The sequence below is a fragment of the Heterocephalus glaber genome, unplaced genomic scaffold (assembly GCF_053883595.1).
Source record: "Heterocephalus glaber isolate CG9 unplaced genomic scaffold, H.glaber_assembly_v1.0 deba00001428, whole genome shotgun sequence".
In the NCBI taxonomy this organism is placed as follows: Eukaryota; Metazoa; Chordata; class Mammalia; order Rodentia; family Bathyergidae; genus Heterocephalus; species Heterocephalus glaber.
This window is the reverse complement of record NW_028258293.1, coordinates 28,877,258-28,889,816: the sequence shown is the minus strand read 5'-3', so window position 1 is coordinate 28,889,816 and position 12,559 is coordinate 28,877,258. Positions and strand designations below refer to the sequence as shown.

General features: G+C 37.2%; 1 protein-coding gene across 1 annotated transcript in view; it reads left to right on the top strand.

Annotated features, from left to right (window-relative positions):
- The window catches only part of P4ha3 (prolyl 4-hydroxylase subunit alpha 3), a 67,330-nt gene that overhangs the window by 1,635 nt on the left and 53,136 nt on the right, over window positions 1-12,559 (top strand). The gene's annotated exons all lie outside the window — the stretch shown is intronic.

The following is a 12,559-nucleotide window of genomic DNA, read 5'->3' as shown; positions in this document are numbered from 1 at the left end:
GCTCCGATAATAAGATAGGAAAGTTAAAAGTTTGGAAATCTCTCAAAGAAGTAATGATAGGCCTGTGATAGAATGGTGGTGGTAGGAGTGCGATTATTCTCAAGGGTCATCGTGACTGCAATCCTGGTCTCCATCACCTGTCTGTCCCCTAACAAGACTCAAAAGGAAGATGAGTGAGAATAGTGTTGTACAAGGTGCTTCTAATCACCTTCTAAACTGAATATTCTGAGAACCTTCTGACCCATCCTTAACCCTTCCCTCTCTTTCATTGTTCTTTATGCCACAAAAAGAAGTGAACAATTAAATTCAAGTAATAATATCATTGGCCTACAAAGTGGCAGGGAAGGGCACATGATACGCAAATAAAGCCCAGTCACAGGAAAGGGAATAGGTGAGTGCAGAGTGGGAAGCAAAGGACTCTGAGACTTACTAGCTGACTGCCAGCCCCACTTCAGTTAACTTCAGGCTAGCCATAGAAAGTTGAGTGGGGGGAGAGCAGAAGACAATGATTCCCCTGTGATCAGGGAGTGAGGGCAGCAAAAAATGGAGGCATAATTGCATCCAATGAGATTTTTTTCAGTTTTTCACCTTTCCATTTGTGCACGCTTTCCCCTGCTGGGCAAGAAACTCAGAATCTGTCTTTAGGTAGGAGCCCAAATTCAGTCCCAACATTTTTCTCTATGATTAGGGAAGTCTTAAGAGTTAGGTCAGAATCCACCTGAAGTCCACAAAGTGGATTCCTGACATACCCAAGCCATCTTCCCACTCTGCTGCTCACTCCCCTACAGCCTAGAATGGCTATTGAAAATTCATTCAGTGGGCTAGGGATGTAGCTCAGTGGCACTGCACCTGCCTGGCAAACACAGGTCCTGAGTTCAATCCCCGGTACCAAAAAGAAGATTCATTCAAGAAATTTCAGTCTTCCAGCTAGATGGGGCCCTCTCTACATCTATACAGGAGAATACTAAGGCCCAGAGAGGAAAAGGGATTTCCCAGAGGTCACAGAGGAGGCCAATACCTAATTTGATGGTGATCTTCAGGTCTCTTTCTCCTTCTATATAAATAGTACTAACCTCCTAGGAGCAGAACGGTGAATTAGAAGTTAAGATATAACCCATACCTCAAAAAGACAAACATACTTATGGACCAGCAGAAGTACTCTAATAGAGCTAAGTATAAAATGATGCAGGAAGACAGAGGAAGGGGAAACTGTACTGGGCCTGGTAGGGCCTTAAAGAAAAGTAGAGACTAAGGTTGAATGTTGCAGAAGGAACAGGTGTTTGTCAGGCAAAGCCAGGAGAGAGCATGAAGAAGGCAGGAAGTGTTTTGGGGAGGCTGGCATATAGGTTTTGAATCTCAGCCCACATAGCACTTCTAATTTTACACTCTCTGAGTGAAATGCCCCAAATCCAACTATCCTTCTGAAGCTCCAGGTCTGTATTTTTAGGCTGATCTTTCTTTCCAAGATTCAGAGCTACACATATAACAGCTTCCGAGTCATTTGTACCTATACATCCCATAGGCACTTCAAACCTAAGCTGTCCAGTCTTAACCTTTTCTTTCTCACTATTGATGCCCCCTACTCATGCCACCACACTTATTCGTATTTTATGGATTGTCAGAGTGAGCCATTGTTCGTTATCCACCCCCGCCCCCGATGAGCTTAGTACCTGATATTGCAAATTTTGCTTCCTAAATATGTGATAATTTCTTCTTCATGCAGCAGAATGGAAGTGAGGTTTTTAGGACAATAAAATATAGTCATATGATACTAGAATAATGGAGCCAGCCTTGAGTTTTGGAGGTGTGGTGTGCCATCTAGACCTGTCCAGCCTTGGCTGTGGCTTGACACTACCTGTAAAAGATTTCTGTTTATGAAGCTGGCTGGAACTTTGGGAGAGCTTTAAGGATTCTGGGACTTGTTTAGGTAGTTGACTTTTAATGGTGGCACAGGAGAAAATAGGATATTGGGAAGCCCAGAGTTAGAACTTGTTTGTGATTTTTTTTCACTATTCCTTGCCTTTCCCTTTAGCCCAGCCATGATTTGTACATAAAACCCATTTCCCTTTTCTTCTTTACACTAAATGGTTAAAAATACAGATTTGGTGTCAAGAGAGCCTTGATAAAAATCATTCCTCCTCCACGCAAACCACTTACTAGCTATGAGATCTTGAAGAATGGGATAGCCATCCTCTAAGAGGGCCTTCAAAGATTCCCCCTTAGTAGAAGTGATAGCTGGCCACTTCCAAGATTAGGATATAAAAGACATTGGGGCTTCCATCTTGATTGCTCTTTTTCTGATCATTTTCTCTAGGTGAAGCCAGAAGTCCTATGGAAAGTCTCATGTGATAAGGAACTGAGGCCTCTTGCCAACAGCCATGTGGGTGAACTTAGAAGCCCTGGCTTTTTCTGTGGGTTAGGGGAAGATGGATGCAGCTTAGCTGGTAGTTCTCTAGCTCAGGATCTCCTACAAGGTTGCAGTCAAATGTCAGCAGGGCATGCAGTCCTAAGAAAGTGTGACGAGGGCTGAAGGATCAGCTTCCCTGATAACTCACTCATGTGGCTATAGCATGAGGCCTCAGTTCCTCATCCCATGGGCTTCTCCATAGGGTTGCTTGAATGTCCTCATGACACAGCACCTGGTTTGCCCCAGAGTGAATGATCCAAAGAAAGAACAAGGCAAAAGCTACAGTGTCTTTTATCACCTAGCCTTGGAAGTCATACACTGTTGTTTCTGTAAAATTCTATGATTACACTGATCAACCCTGCTGCTGTGAGGGAGATATTATATGGGGTGTGCAATGAATATCAGGAGGTAGGGGGTCATGGGGACCATTGTAGAGACTGGCTACCACAGAAAGATTAACCAGTTTTAAATATGTTGAATTGGAGATACCTAAAAGACATTCAAGTGCAGAAGTCAAGTAATACAAATACAAGTCCAGAGCTTCTAAGAGAAGCCTGAGCTAGAGATATCAATTTGGAAATTATCAGCATACAGAAATATTTAAAGCCATGGAAATGAGAGTATAGGGGAAAGAGAAAGAGCCTTAGCCTTTTAGGACTCCAGTATTTAAACTCTCTTCACTTTAAAATTGTAACCTCATTTGTTATAATGAAAACTTTAAAATAAAATCAGAGGGAAGGATAAAACAAATACCCATGTACCTGCCACTTAGGTCAATAAATATTAGCACTCTTTCTCATTTGTCCCATATATCTTCCGTTCCTTTTAAATCCCTCCTATCCAACCCTTTGCCTTGTCTCCTATTATTGGTTATATTTCTTTTAATTGCTTAGCTTTTGCTGGATAACAAACTAACCGAAATAAAACAGCAAGCATTTATATTATTATATATAGCTCATAATTCTGCAAGTCAACAACTTGTGCCAACTTAGCTAAGTTGTGCTGGTCTTGGCTGGGCTCCTTTGTGGGTCTGAGGTCATCTGGTAAATTGGTTGGGTCCTGAATAATCTACAGTACCTTCCATTGGGATGACCCATTTCTGTTCCATGTCGTCCCTTGTCCTATGGCAAATTAATTCAGCTTTGTTCACATGAATGGCTGGATGGAAGTGCACGAGAAAGAGCCAACACATGCAAGATATCTCCAGGCTAACATACAAAACTCATCCCACCCTTCTACTGCATTCTATTGGGCAAAAATGTCACAAGCCTAGTACAGATTCTAGGGAAGAAGAAATAATCAACATATCTTGATTGGGCTTATTGCAGAGTCACAGCTCAAAGATAGTGGATTCAGGAACAATCGATTGAGGGATTGTGGCCATTTTTGTAATCTAACAAACTTCACTCTTTGAACATAATTATTCACATTGCTTCTATGGAGAAAAATATGCCTACTACCATTCCAGGACCCCCAAAATTCTCTTGCAATTATGGCATCAAGCTTGAGACCTAACCCAACTTAATAAAAAAAGCACTACTGGACATAAAAGACCAGATAAACCTAAACACAATTATTATGGGGGACCCAAATAACCCACTATTACAAATAGATCAGCTAGACAAAAAATCAACAAACGAATACCAGAGTTGAATAAAGCCTTCGAACAAATGGTTTTAATAGATATCTACAAAAGGTTCCATCCAACAACAAAATGCACATTCATCTCAGCAGCATGTGTAACTTTCTCCAGAATAAACCACATGCTAGCCAAAAGCAATTAAATAAATGTAAATGAATTAAAATTATACCATGCATATTATCAGATCATAGTGCAATGAAAGAAATCAACAAAAATTAAGGAAATGCATGAAAACTAAACAATACACTCTTAAATAACAATGGGCTACAGAAGAAATCAAGGGAGAAATAAGATAACTTCTAGAACTAAATGAATATCAGTACAATATACCAGAATTTGTGGGACACAATGAAAGCTAAGAGGGAAGTTTATAGCTATGAATGCCCATATCACAAAAACAGAGCAAACCCAAATAAATAACCTAATAATTCACATCAAGATTCTAGAAAAAACATCAATAATCCAAACCCAAAGCTAGTACAAAGAAATTGTAAAGATCAATGAAATTGAGACCAAACAAAACAAAACAAAGAATCAATGAATCAAAGAGTTAGTTTTTTGGAAGAATGAACACAATAGACAAACTCCTAGTCAATCTAACCAAAACAGACCCAAATCAATGCAATTAGAAATGAAAAAGGTAAAATCACAACAGACTCTGCCAAAATAAAAAAGATTAATAAAAACAACTTTGCAAACTTCCATACCAATAAATTGTAGTATTGAGAAATACTAGATATATACCTAGATACATATGAATAATAAAAACTGAACCAAGAAGATCTAAAAACATTTAAGAATCCAATAACAGGCAATGAAAATGAAGCAACTACCAACTAAGCAACTACCAGTTACCAACTAAGAAAATCCCAGGTCCCAATGAATTCACTCCTGAATTGTACAAGAATATCAGGGAAGATCTAATATAAATATTTCTCAAGCTCTTTAATGAAAGTGAAAGGTAAGGAGTATTCCCAAAGTCATTCCTGGAAGCTAGAATTACCCTAATCCAAAACCAGACAAGGACCCAACAAAAAAGAGAACTATCTTTAAATGAACATGGATGCTAAAATCCTAAACAGATACTGGCAAACAGAATGCAGTAAATCATCAGAAAGGTCATACATCACAACCAAGTAGGATTCATCACAGGGATGCAAGAATGGTTCAATATATGTAAATCAATAAATGTAATACACCACATAAACAGAATCAAGGACAAAAATCACATGATCATCTCAACAGATACAGAAAAGGCCTTTGACAAAATCCAACATCTACTCATGATAAAAAAAAAAAACCTGGATGAAAATGATTAAAATGAATAATTGATAATTTGAAATAAGAAAAAGTCCAAGGTTTTGGGGACGGTGGAAGAGAAAGGGGAAAGGGAAGAAGAGAAAGCAAAAATTATGAGAAAAAAGAAAATGGAATCAAACTCTGTAAATAGGGAAGGGTGGAGGGGGTGAAGGGTGCACAGGTAATGGGAGAAAAAATAAAAACTACGATACATCATGTTCTGGTACAAACACCCAATGACAAATGTTAATGTATTTTATACCTAAAATGTACCAATAAATATATATATTTTTTAAAACCCTGAAGGAAATAGGTATAGAAAAACCTTATCTGAATCTCTGAATCTGATAAAAACCATTTATGACAAACCAATGACCAACATCATATTAAATGAAGAGAAGCTGTAACCTTGCCCTCTAAAATCAGGAACAAGAAAAGGATGTCTGCTATCACTATTCCTGTTCAATATAATTCTTGAAATATTAGCCAGAACAATTAGGCAAAAGAAAGAAAGAAAAGGGATATATATATAAGAAAGGAAGAAGTCAAATTATCATCATTTGTAGATGACATGATCCTCTACATAGAAAATCAAAAAAAAATCCACCAAAAGACTTTTATAATTAATATATTTAGTAGCGTAACAGAATACAAAATCAACACACAAAAATCAATAGCATTCCTCTACACCAATAACAAACTAACCACAAAAGAAATTAGAGAAACAATACTTTTACAATAGCATCAAGAAAATTAAATACTTAGGAATTAACCTAACCAAGGGAGTGAAAGAACTCTAAATGAAAGCTACAGTACCCTGAAAAAGGAGATTAAAGAGGACATCAAAAAATGGAAGGATATCCCTTGTTCTTGGATAGGCCAAACCAATATAGTCAAAATGCTCATACTTCCAAAACTGATGTAGAGATTCAATGCAGCCTCCTATACTTTAAGCTATCTCTAGATTACTTATAATAACTAATACAATGCCAACTTATGTGAAAAATTGCTGTGCTTTATTGTTTAGCAAATAATGACAAGAAAAAATGTTCACATTAACTAAAGACACAATTTTTCCGAATATTCCAATATACCATTGATTGAGTCCACAGATGTGGAACATATGGATATGAAGGGCTGTCTGTATATTAATAAATTAATCTCTGCTAAGTCAACAAATGTGGCAAGGATATGAGCAGACTTCTAAATCCCACCAGGGGGCACTATGGGAATGCTTCAGATTTTCCTAAAACCATGTTATTCCTATCTACTTTGAATGGAAATGTGATTTTAAAAGTGTTTTGTTTTTGTTTCATGTTGAGTTTTAATAAGCTTCCTATTGAGTTGCTGAAGAGAGCTGTATCTGAGCTGTCTGCGAGTTTGAAGGACTGAATATCCCTGTTAGTATCCACTTTCTTTCTGTAATATTTCTTCAATGTGGAATTATGCCAAGAGCTTTCACAAACATGACTTATCTTCCACATCAGCTGTTGGGATCCTGGAATAGTATAATTATTATTTTCACCCTAAAGATAATTTTAAGCCAGGTGGGGTGGTGCGCTCATGTAATTCCAGCTATTTAGGAGACTGAGGCAGGAAAATCACAAGTTCAAAACCCTGGGCAACTTAAGGAGACCCTGCCTCAAAATTTAAAAAAAAAAAAAATATATATATATACACACACACACACACACACACATGTATACATGGGCTGGGGATGTAAGGATATACCTCAGTGGTATCCAGAGAGTACCCCTAGATTCAATGCCCGGTATTGAAAAAATTTTAAAAGTGAAGGATTGAAGAAGTAATTTTCCTAAGGAATCACAGCTGGTAAATAACTAAGGCCTTGAACCTGTGTCTTCTAAATATAAACATATTTGTTCACCAAAAATATACAGTTAGTCCTCAACTTGCACACATTCAAGTTGCAAACTTTCACAGATACTAATGGTCCTCGCGTTAGGAACATTTCTATATGTGAACAAATTGTGAAAATCACTCACATGGCCTGTCAGACATTGTCACAGTTCTGCTGCTGTGCGCTTACTATACAGTTCAATAGTGTACAACAGTACAGTACAGTATGGGACTTACAATATTTTTGTGTGTTTGGTTTTTTATGTTTTACATTGTGTATTTGTGCCAAAGGTGTATAAGACTCACTTTGCCCAACTTATGAACAAATCTGATTTATAAATGTTCTCCAGGAATGGAACTTGTTCATAAGTTGGGGACTTAATTACTGAATTCCAGGCTCTATAAAACATGGTAGGGACACAAAGTCATACACTCCAAATTTAATGTTTTACAAGCAAAATCTGTTAAAGCTAGAAGAAACTTTGAAAATCACTTAATGAATTGTTCTTAACTCAAACATACATACAAATCCCCTTGAAAGCCTGTTGATACAGATTCAGAATAGAGCACGTGGCACATCCCTGTAACCCTGGCTATTGTACGCTGTGACTAAAGGAACATACATTTGAGGCCAGCTTGGCAACTTTGTGAGACACTGTGTCAAAATAAAAACTCAAAAGGGCTGGAGTTTTAGCTAAGTGTGAAGGCCCTAGATTGAATCACCAGAAGGGGGAAAAAATCCTAAGGAAATGACTCAGAGGGTAGGAGTTACCCAGAAATGATGTATGAATCAGAAAGAGCTTGGCAGGAGCAAGAATAAGGAGACCAAAGGCCAGCACGTCTAGAGTGCAGTGAACAGAAGAGGTAGCTGAAGCTGAAGCTGAGGGTAATGATTCTTTTTGGAGAAGCTTTTCTCTTTTTCTGCCTTTATATTTGAAAATCTTGATCTGTTCCTCAGTCCTTTTATTTCTACCTCAATTATCCTATTTTTTGCACTAAAAAAACCTAATAGTAACATTTCCTCAAAGATAATAAACATTTCTTACTTTTTTGACATTCAAAAATAGGGATGGTGGGCCAGGGATTTAGCTCAGTGGTTTCGCCACCTGCTGTGCAAGCCCAAGGGCCCCAGTTCGATCCCCGGTACCAAAAACAAAAAACAAAAAACAAAAAACAAAAAAAACAAAAATAGGGATGGTCTAATATTACTGGTGGTGAACCTATGGCAGGTGTATTATTGTGTTTTTCTTTTAAGTTAAAAGATGTTAATGTAGAGTTGTTTTTCCTAAACTAAAACTTCAGTATTCAGGATATTTACTCAGTATTTAGTCATAAGTGGGTTTGGGGTGGCAGTTTAACACTTAGTCTCTAAAAGGTTGACTTGGCCATCACTGATACCAATTCAAAAGTAAAACAAAAAAACCCTGCCAGTTTGCTAAATTCAAAACAGGTAATTGAGCCTTTACAAACTTAACTGTGCTAAGGAAATATCTATTCTAATGTCACTTCATTATTTGTACTTGTAGTATAATTTAGTTAAATTTTAGTTTGGTTTGGTTTTAGTTGAACTTGGAACACCGTTGTTACCTAGAATGACTTCAAAAAGTCTTCCTGATAAGACATTAAAACAATATATTATAGTGTAAGAAGTTCTGGTGGTGAGGAAGATGAAAGAGATGCGTGAAGCAGGCATTTGAAGACTCTGTCCTGCCACTTGGCCTTGTATGCATGTAGTCCTGAGAAGTACATAACAGAATAGGTAACTGAGGCCCCAGTTTTCTGGCCAGAGAAACACAAATGGGAGCCTCAAGAAACTGGCAAGTATCAGATCACAAAGAGCCAAGACCATGATTCCTGGGCTCCACTTCTGAGCCATTCATGCATGGATTTGATGTTCAATAGCATTCCATAACCTTGAGCGCTGAAGCATGATATAGACCATTGTCCACATCTAAAACTGGTATGTGGGTATGTGTGTCTGGGATGGGTTTGAATAGCATTGCAAAGGCTTTGAAAACTCAACTGACATTTGGACCACAGCCACAAAGACCATCCAGGACTTGTGACCTGAATCCATTGGGTCAATAACATGCCAAAACAAAGATATTAATATTCTTAAGATTTAAAAAAAAAAAGCTGAATATGGTTTCACCTGCCTATAATCTCAGCAGTCAGGGAGACTGAAGCAGGAAGAAGATCATAAGTTTGACCCCAACTTGGGCAACTAAGGAGCTCGTGTTTCAAAATTTTTAAAAATTTAAAAAGGGTTAGGGCTGGGGATTTAGCTCAGTGGTTCCGCCGCCTGCCTCACAAGTACAATGTCCTGAGTTTGATCCCCGGTACCAAAAAAATTTTTTAAAGGGTTGAGATATAGCTCAGTGGTAGGATGTGCCTGGGTTTGATCTCCACAAGATCTAAGCATTTATAACATAATGTTCAAAATGTCTTAATCCACAGTTACTCAACATATAAGACAATCAGTAGATGTCAATGAAGAGAGAAGACCAACATTCAACTTGTTGAAGACTTTAAGCTAGATGTTATAAAATCCTCTATGAAGCAAGGGTGAAGATTCTTGAAAAGAATAGAAAGAATATATAAAGAGGACCCAAATGGAAATGTTAGAACAGAAAGTATAATAATTAAAATAAAATTCACTGATAGACTCAATAACAATAGCGATGACAGGGGAAAGAGTCAGTGAACTTGAAAATAGATCCACAGAAATTATCTAAATTTTTTTTAAAAAGACTTTAAAAGATGGTTAGAGGCTCTGGGACCTGTAAGGCAATATCAAATTCATGTCATCAAAATTCTACAAGGAGTGAAAAAAAGAAGTACTTGAAGAAATAATGTCTTAGTTACTTTCTCATTGCTGGGGCAAAATACCTGGCACCCACAAGTTAAAGAAGGAAAGGTTTATTTTAGCTCACAGTGTGTTGAAGTTTCAGTCCACAGTTGACTGGCTAAAGGGAGGGTGGCATGTCAGAGGAGCACAACAGAGGAGAAACAGTTCATGGCATGGCAGGCAGGAAGTAGCAAGCTCTCCTTTCCCTGTTTAGGAAAAAGCCTATTGGCTACAAGCCTATTGGTTGGCTCCACACATACCCAGCGTAGGTCTTACCTCTTCGGTAAATTGATCACCCACACCCAGAACTATACTAAACAAATCAGTAGACTCATCCTGTACCACACAGTCATGATCCAGTATCACACATCCATGATCTAGTCACCTCCTAAAAGCCCCACCTATGAGCACATGAGGCTTAGGAGGGAGCTTCTAGATGTAAACCATAACAAATAATGTACAAAAATTTCCCAAATTTGACAAAAGATGAAGCTACAGAACCAACTTCAGTGGAACCCAAAAAGTATAAACTCAAATCTATGCCCATCCATATTACAATCAAACTGCTGGAAAATAAAGACAAAGAAAAAAGTCTTGAAGCTAGCCAGAGAAAAATGATGAATTGCTTATAAGGAAACAATGATTCAAATAACTGGATTGGGTCAGGAATTTAGCTCAGCAGTACTATGCCTGCCTTGCAAGTGCAAGGTCCTAAGTTCAATCCCTGGTACCCCCCCCCAAAAAAAACCCCAAATTGTGGATTTCTCATCAGAAAAACCATGGAGGCCAGAACATGTTTATAGTACTAAAAGAAAAGACCCGTCAACCTAGAATTCTATATTCAGTGAAAATAAACTTCAGGAATAAAAATTTAAAAACATTCTCAGATGAAAGAAAATTAAGAGAGTTCACTTCCACCAGTCTTTCTCTAAAAGAATAGCTAAAGGAATTGAATCAATAATCAAAAAAATTCCTAAAAGAAAAGCCCAGGCTTAAATGACAAATGGAAAATTCCTCCAAATGTATAAAGAACAAACTCCAATCCTGTACAGACTCTTCCAAAATACAGAAAAGGATGGAACATTGCAAACTCATTCTATGAGACCAGTATTATTCTGACATAAAACCCAGACAAAGATAACACAAGAGAAGAAAACCACAGACCAACTTCTCTTATGACTAGACTACATGTATTAAAAAACATAGTTTAGATTTAAAAACATGTACTACAATAAAAGACACATTGCTATTAACTCACCTCAAAATCCTCCCTCTCACTGTGAACACACTTATCATTCTTGCCATTTTCTGAAGCAGTTCTGGAGGTCCTCTTTCAAGTCTATAGTTGAGTCATGACTGCCTCAATGTCCTGAATCAATTCAAAATGTTTACCTTCATGGTCATTTTGACTTTGAGGAAGGGCCAGAAACTTTACAGTCCAATGAATAAGATGGATGAGGACACCCTGTAATGTTTTTATGAGTTTGCCTTTCTACTGGATGGCACTTGACAGCAGCATTCACTGTGTATGTTTTATCACACCTCATAAAGACATGAAAGAGGATTTCCAGAACTGCTTCAAAAAATGGCAAGAACAATGGGAAAAGTGTGTCTGGTGCAAAGGGGAGTATTTTGAGGTGGATTAATTGTAATGTGTCTTTTACTGAAATAAATGTTTTTCAATTTAAACATTCACCGTATTTTTGGTCACATCTCATAGATGTAAAAATCCTCAACAAAATCCCATAAAACTATATCCAGTAATACATGAACAAAAATATACATCATGGTCAAGTTAGATTTACTTTAGGAATGCAAGGTTTGTTTCAACATACAAAAATCACTTGATATAACACACCATATTAAGAAAGTAAGGGACAAACACCACATTATCATCTCAATTGATATAGAAAAAATATTCACCAGAGTAAAAACACAACAAATAGAGAACAGAAGGAAGCCTCCTCAACATGATTAGAGCACTGGCAAAAACCCAAACCAAATGAAGAACAAAAACCAGTTAATATCATACTAACGATGAAAGACTGCAAGCTTTCCCTTCAAGATCTGGAATAAGACACTAATGCCACTTTTTGCCGCTTCTATTCGACATTACACTAGGTTCTAGGCAATTAGTTTCAATCAGTCAATCAATAAATAAAAATTATAAAGCATCCAGATTGGAATAGAAGTAACTATATTTTCAGATGCTATGATTATTTATAAAATCATAAGGAATCTACAAAAGCACTTAAAACTACTAAACAAGTTCAACAAGGTTGCAGCACAGATTAGTATACAAAAATCAATTGTACTTCTATACATTTGCAAAGAACAATCAGAAGAGAAAATTAAGAAAGCAACTCCATTGATAATAGCATCAAAAAAAGGAAACCATTTATATGAAATCCCCAGAATAAGAAAATCCATATAGATGGAATATAGAGTAGTGGTTGCCATGGAGGAGTAATTGGTAATGGGTACAAGGTTTCTTTTGAGGGTG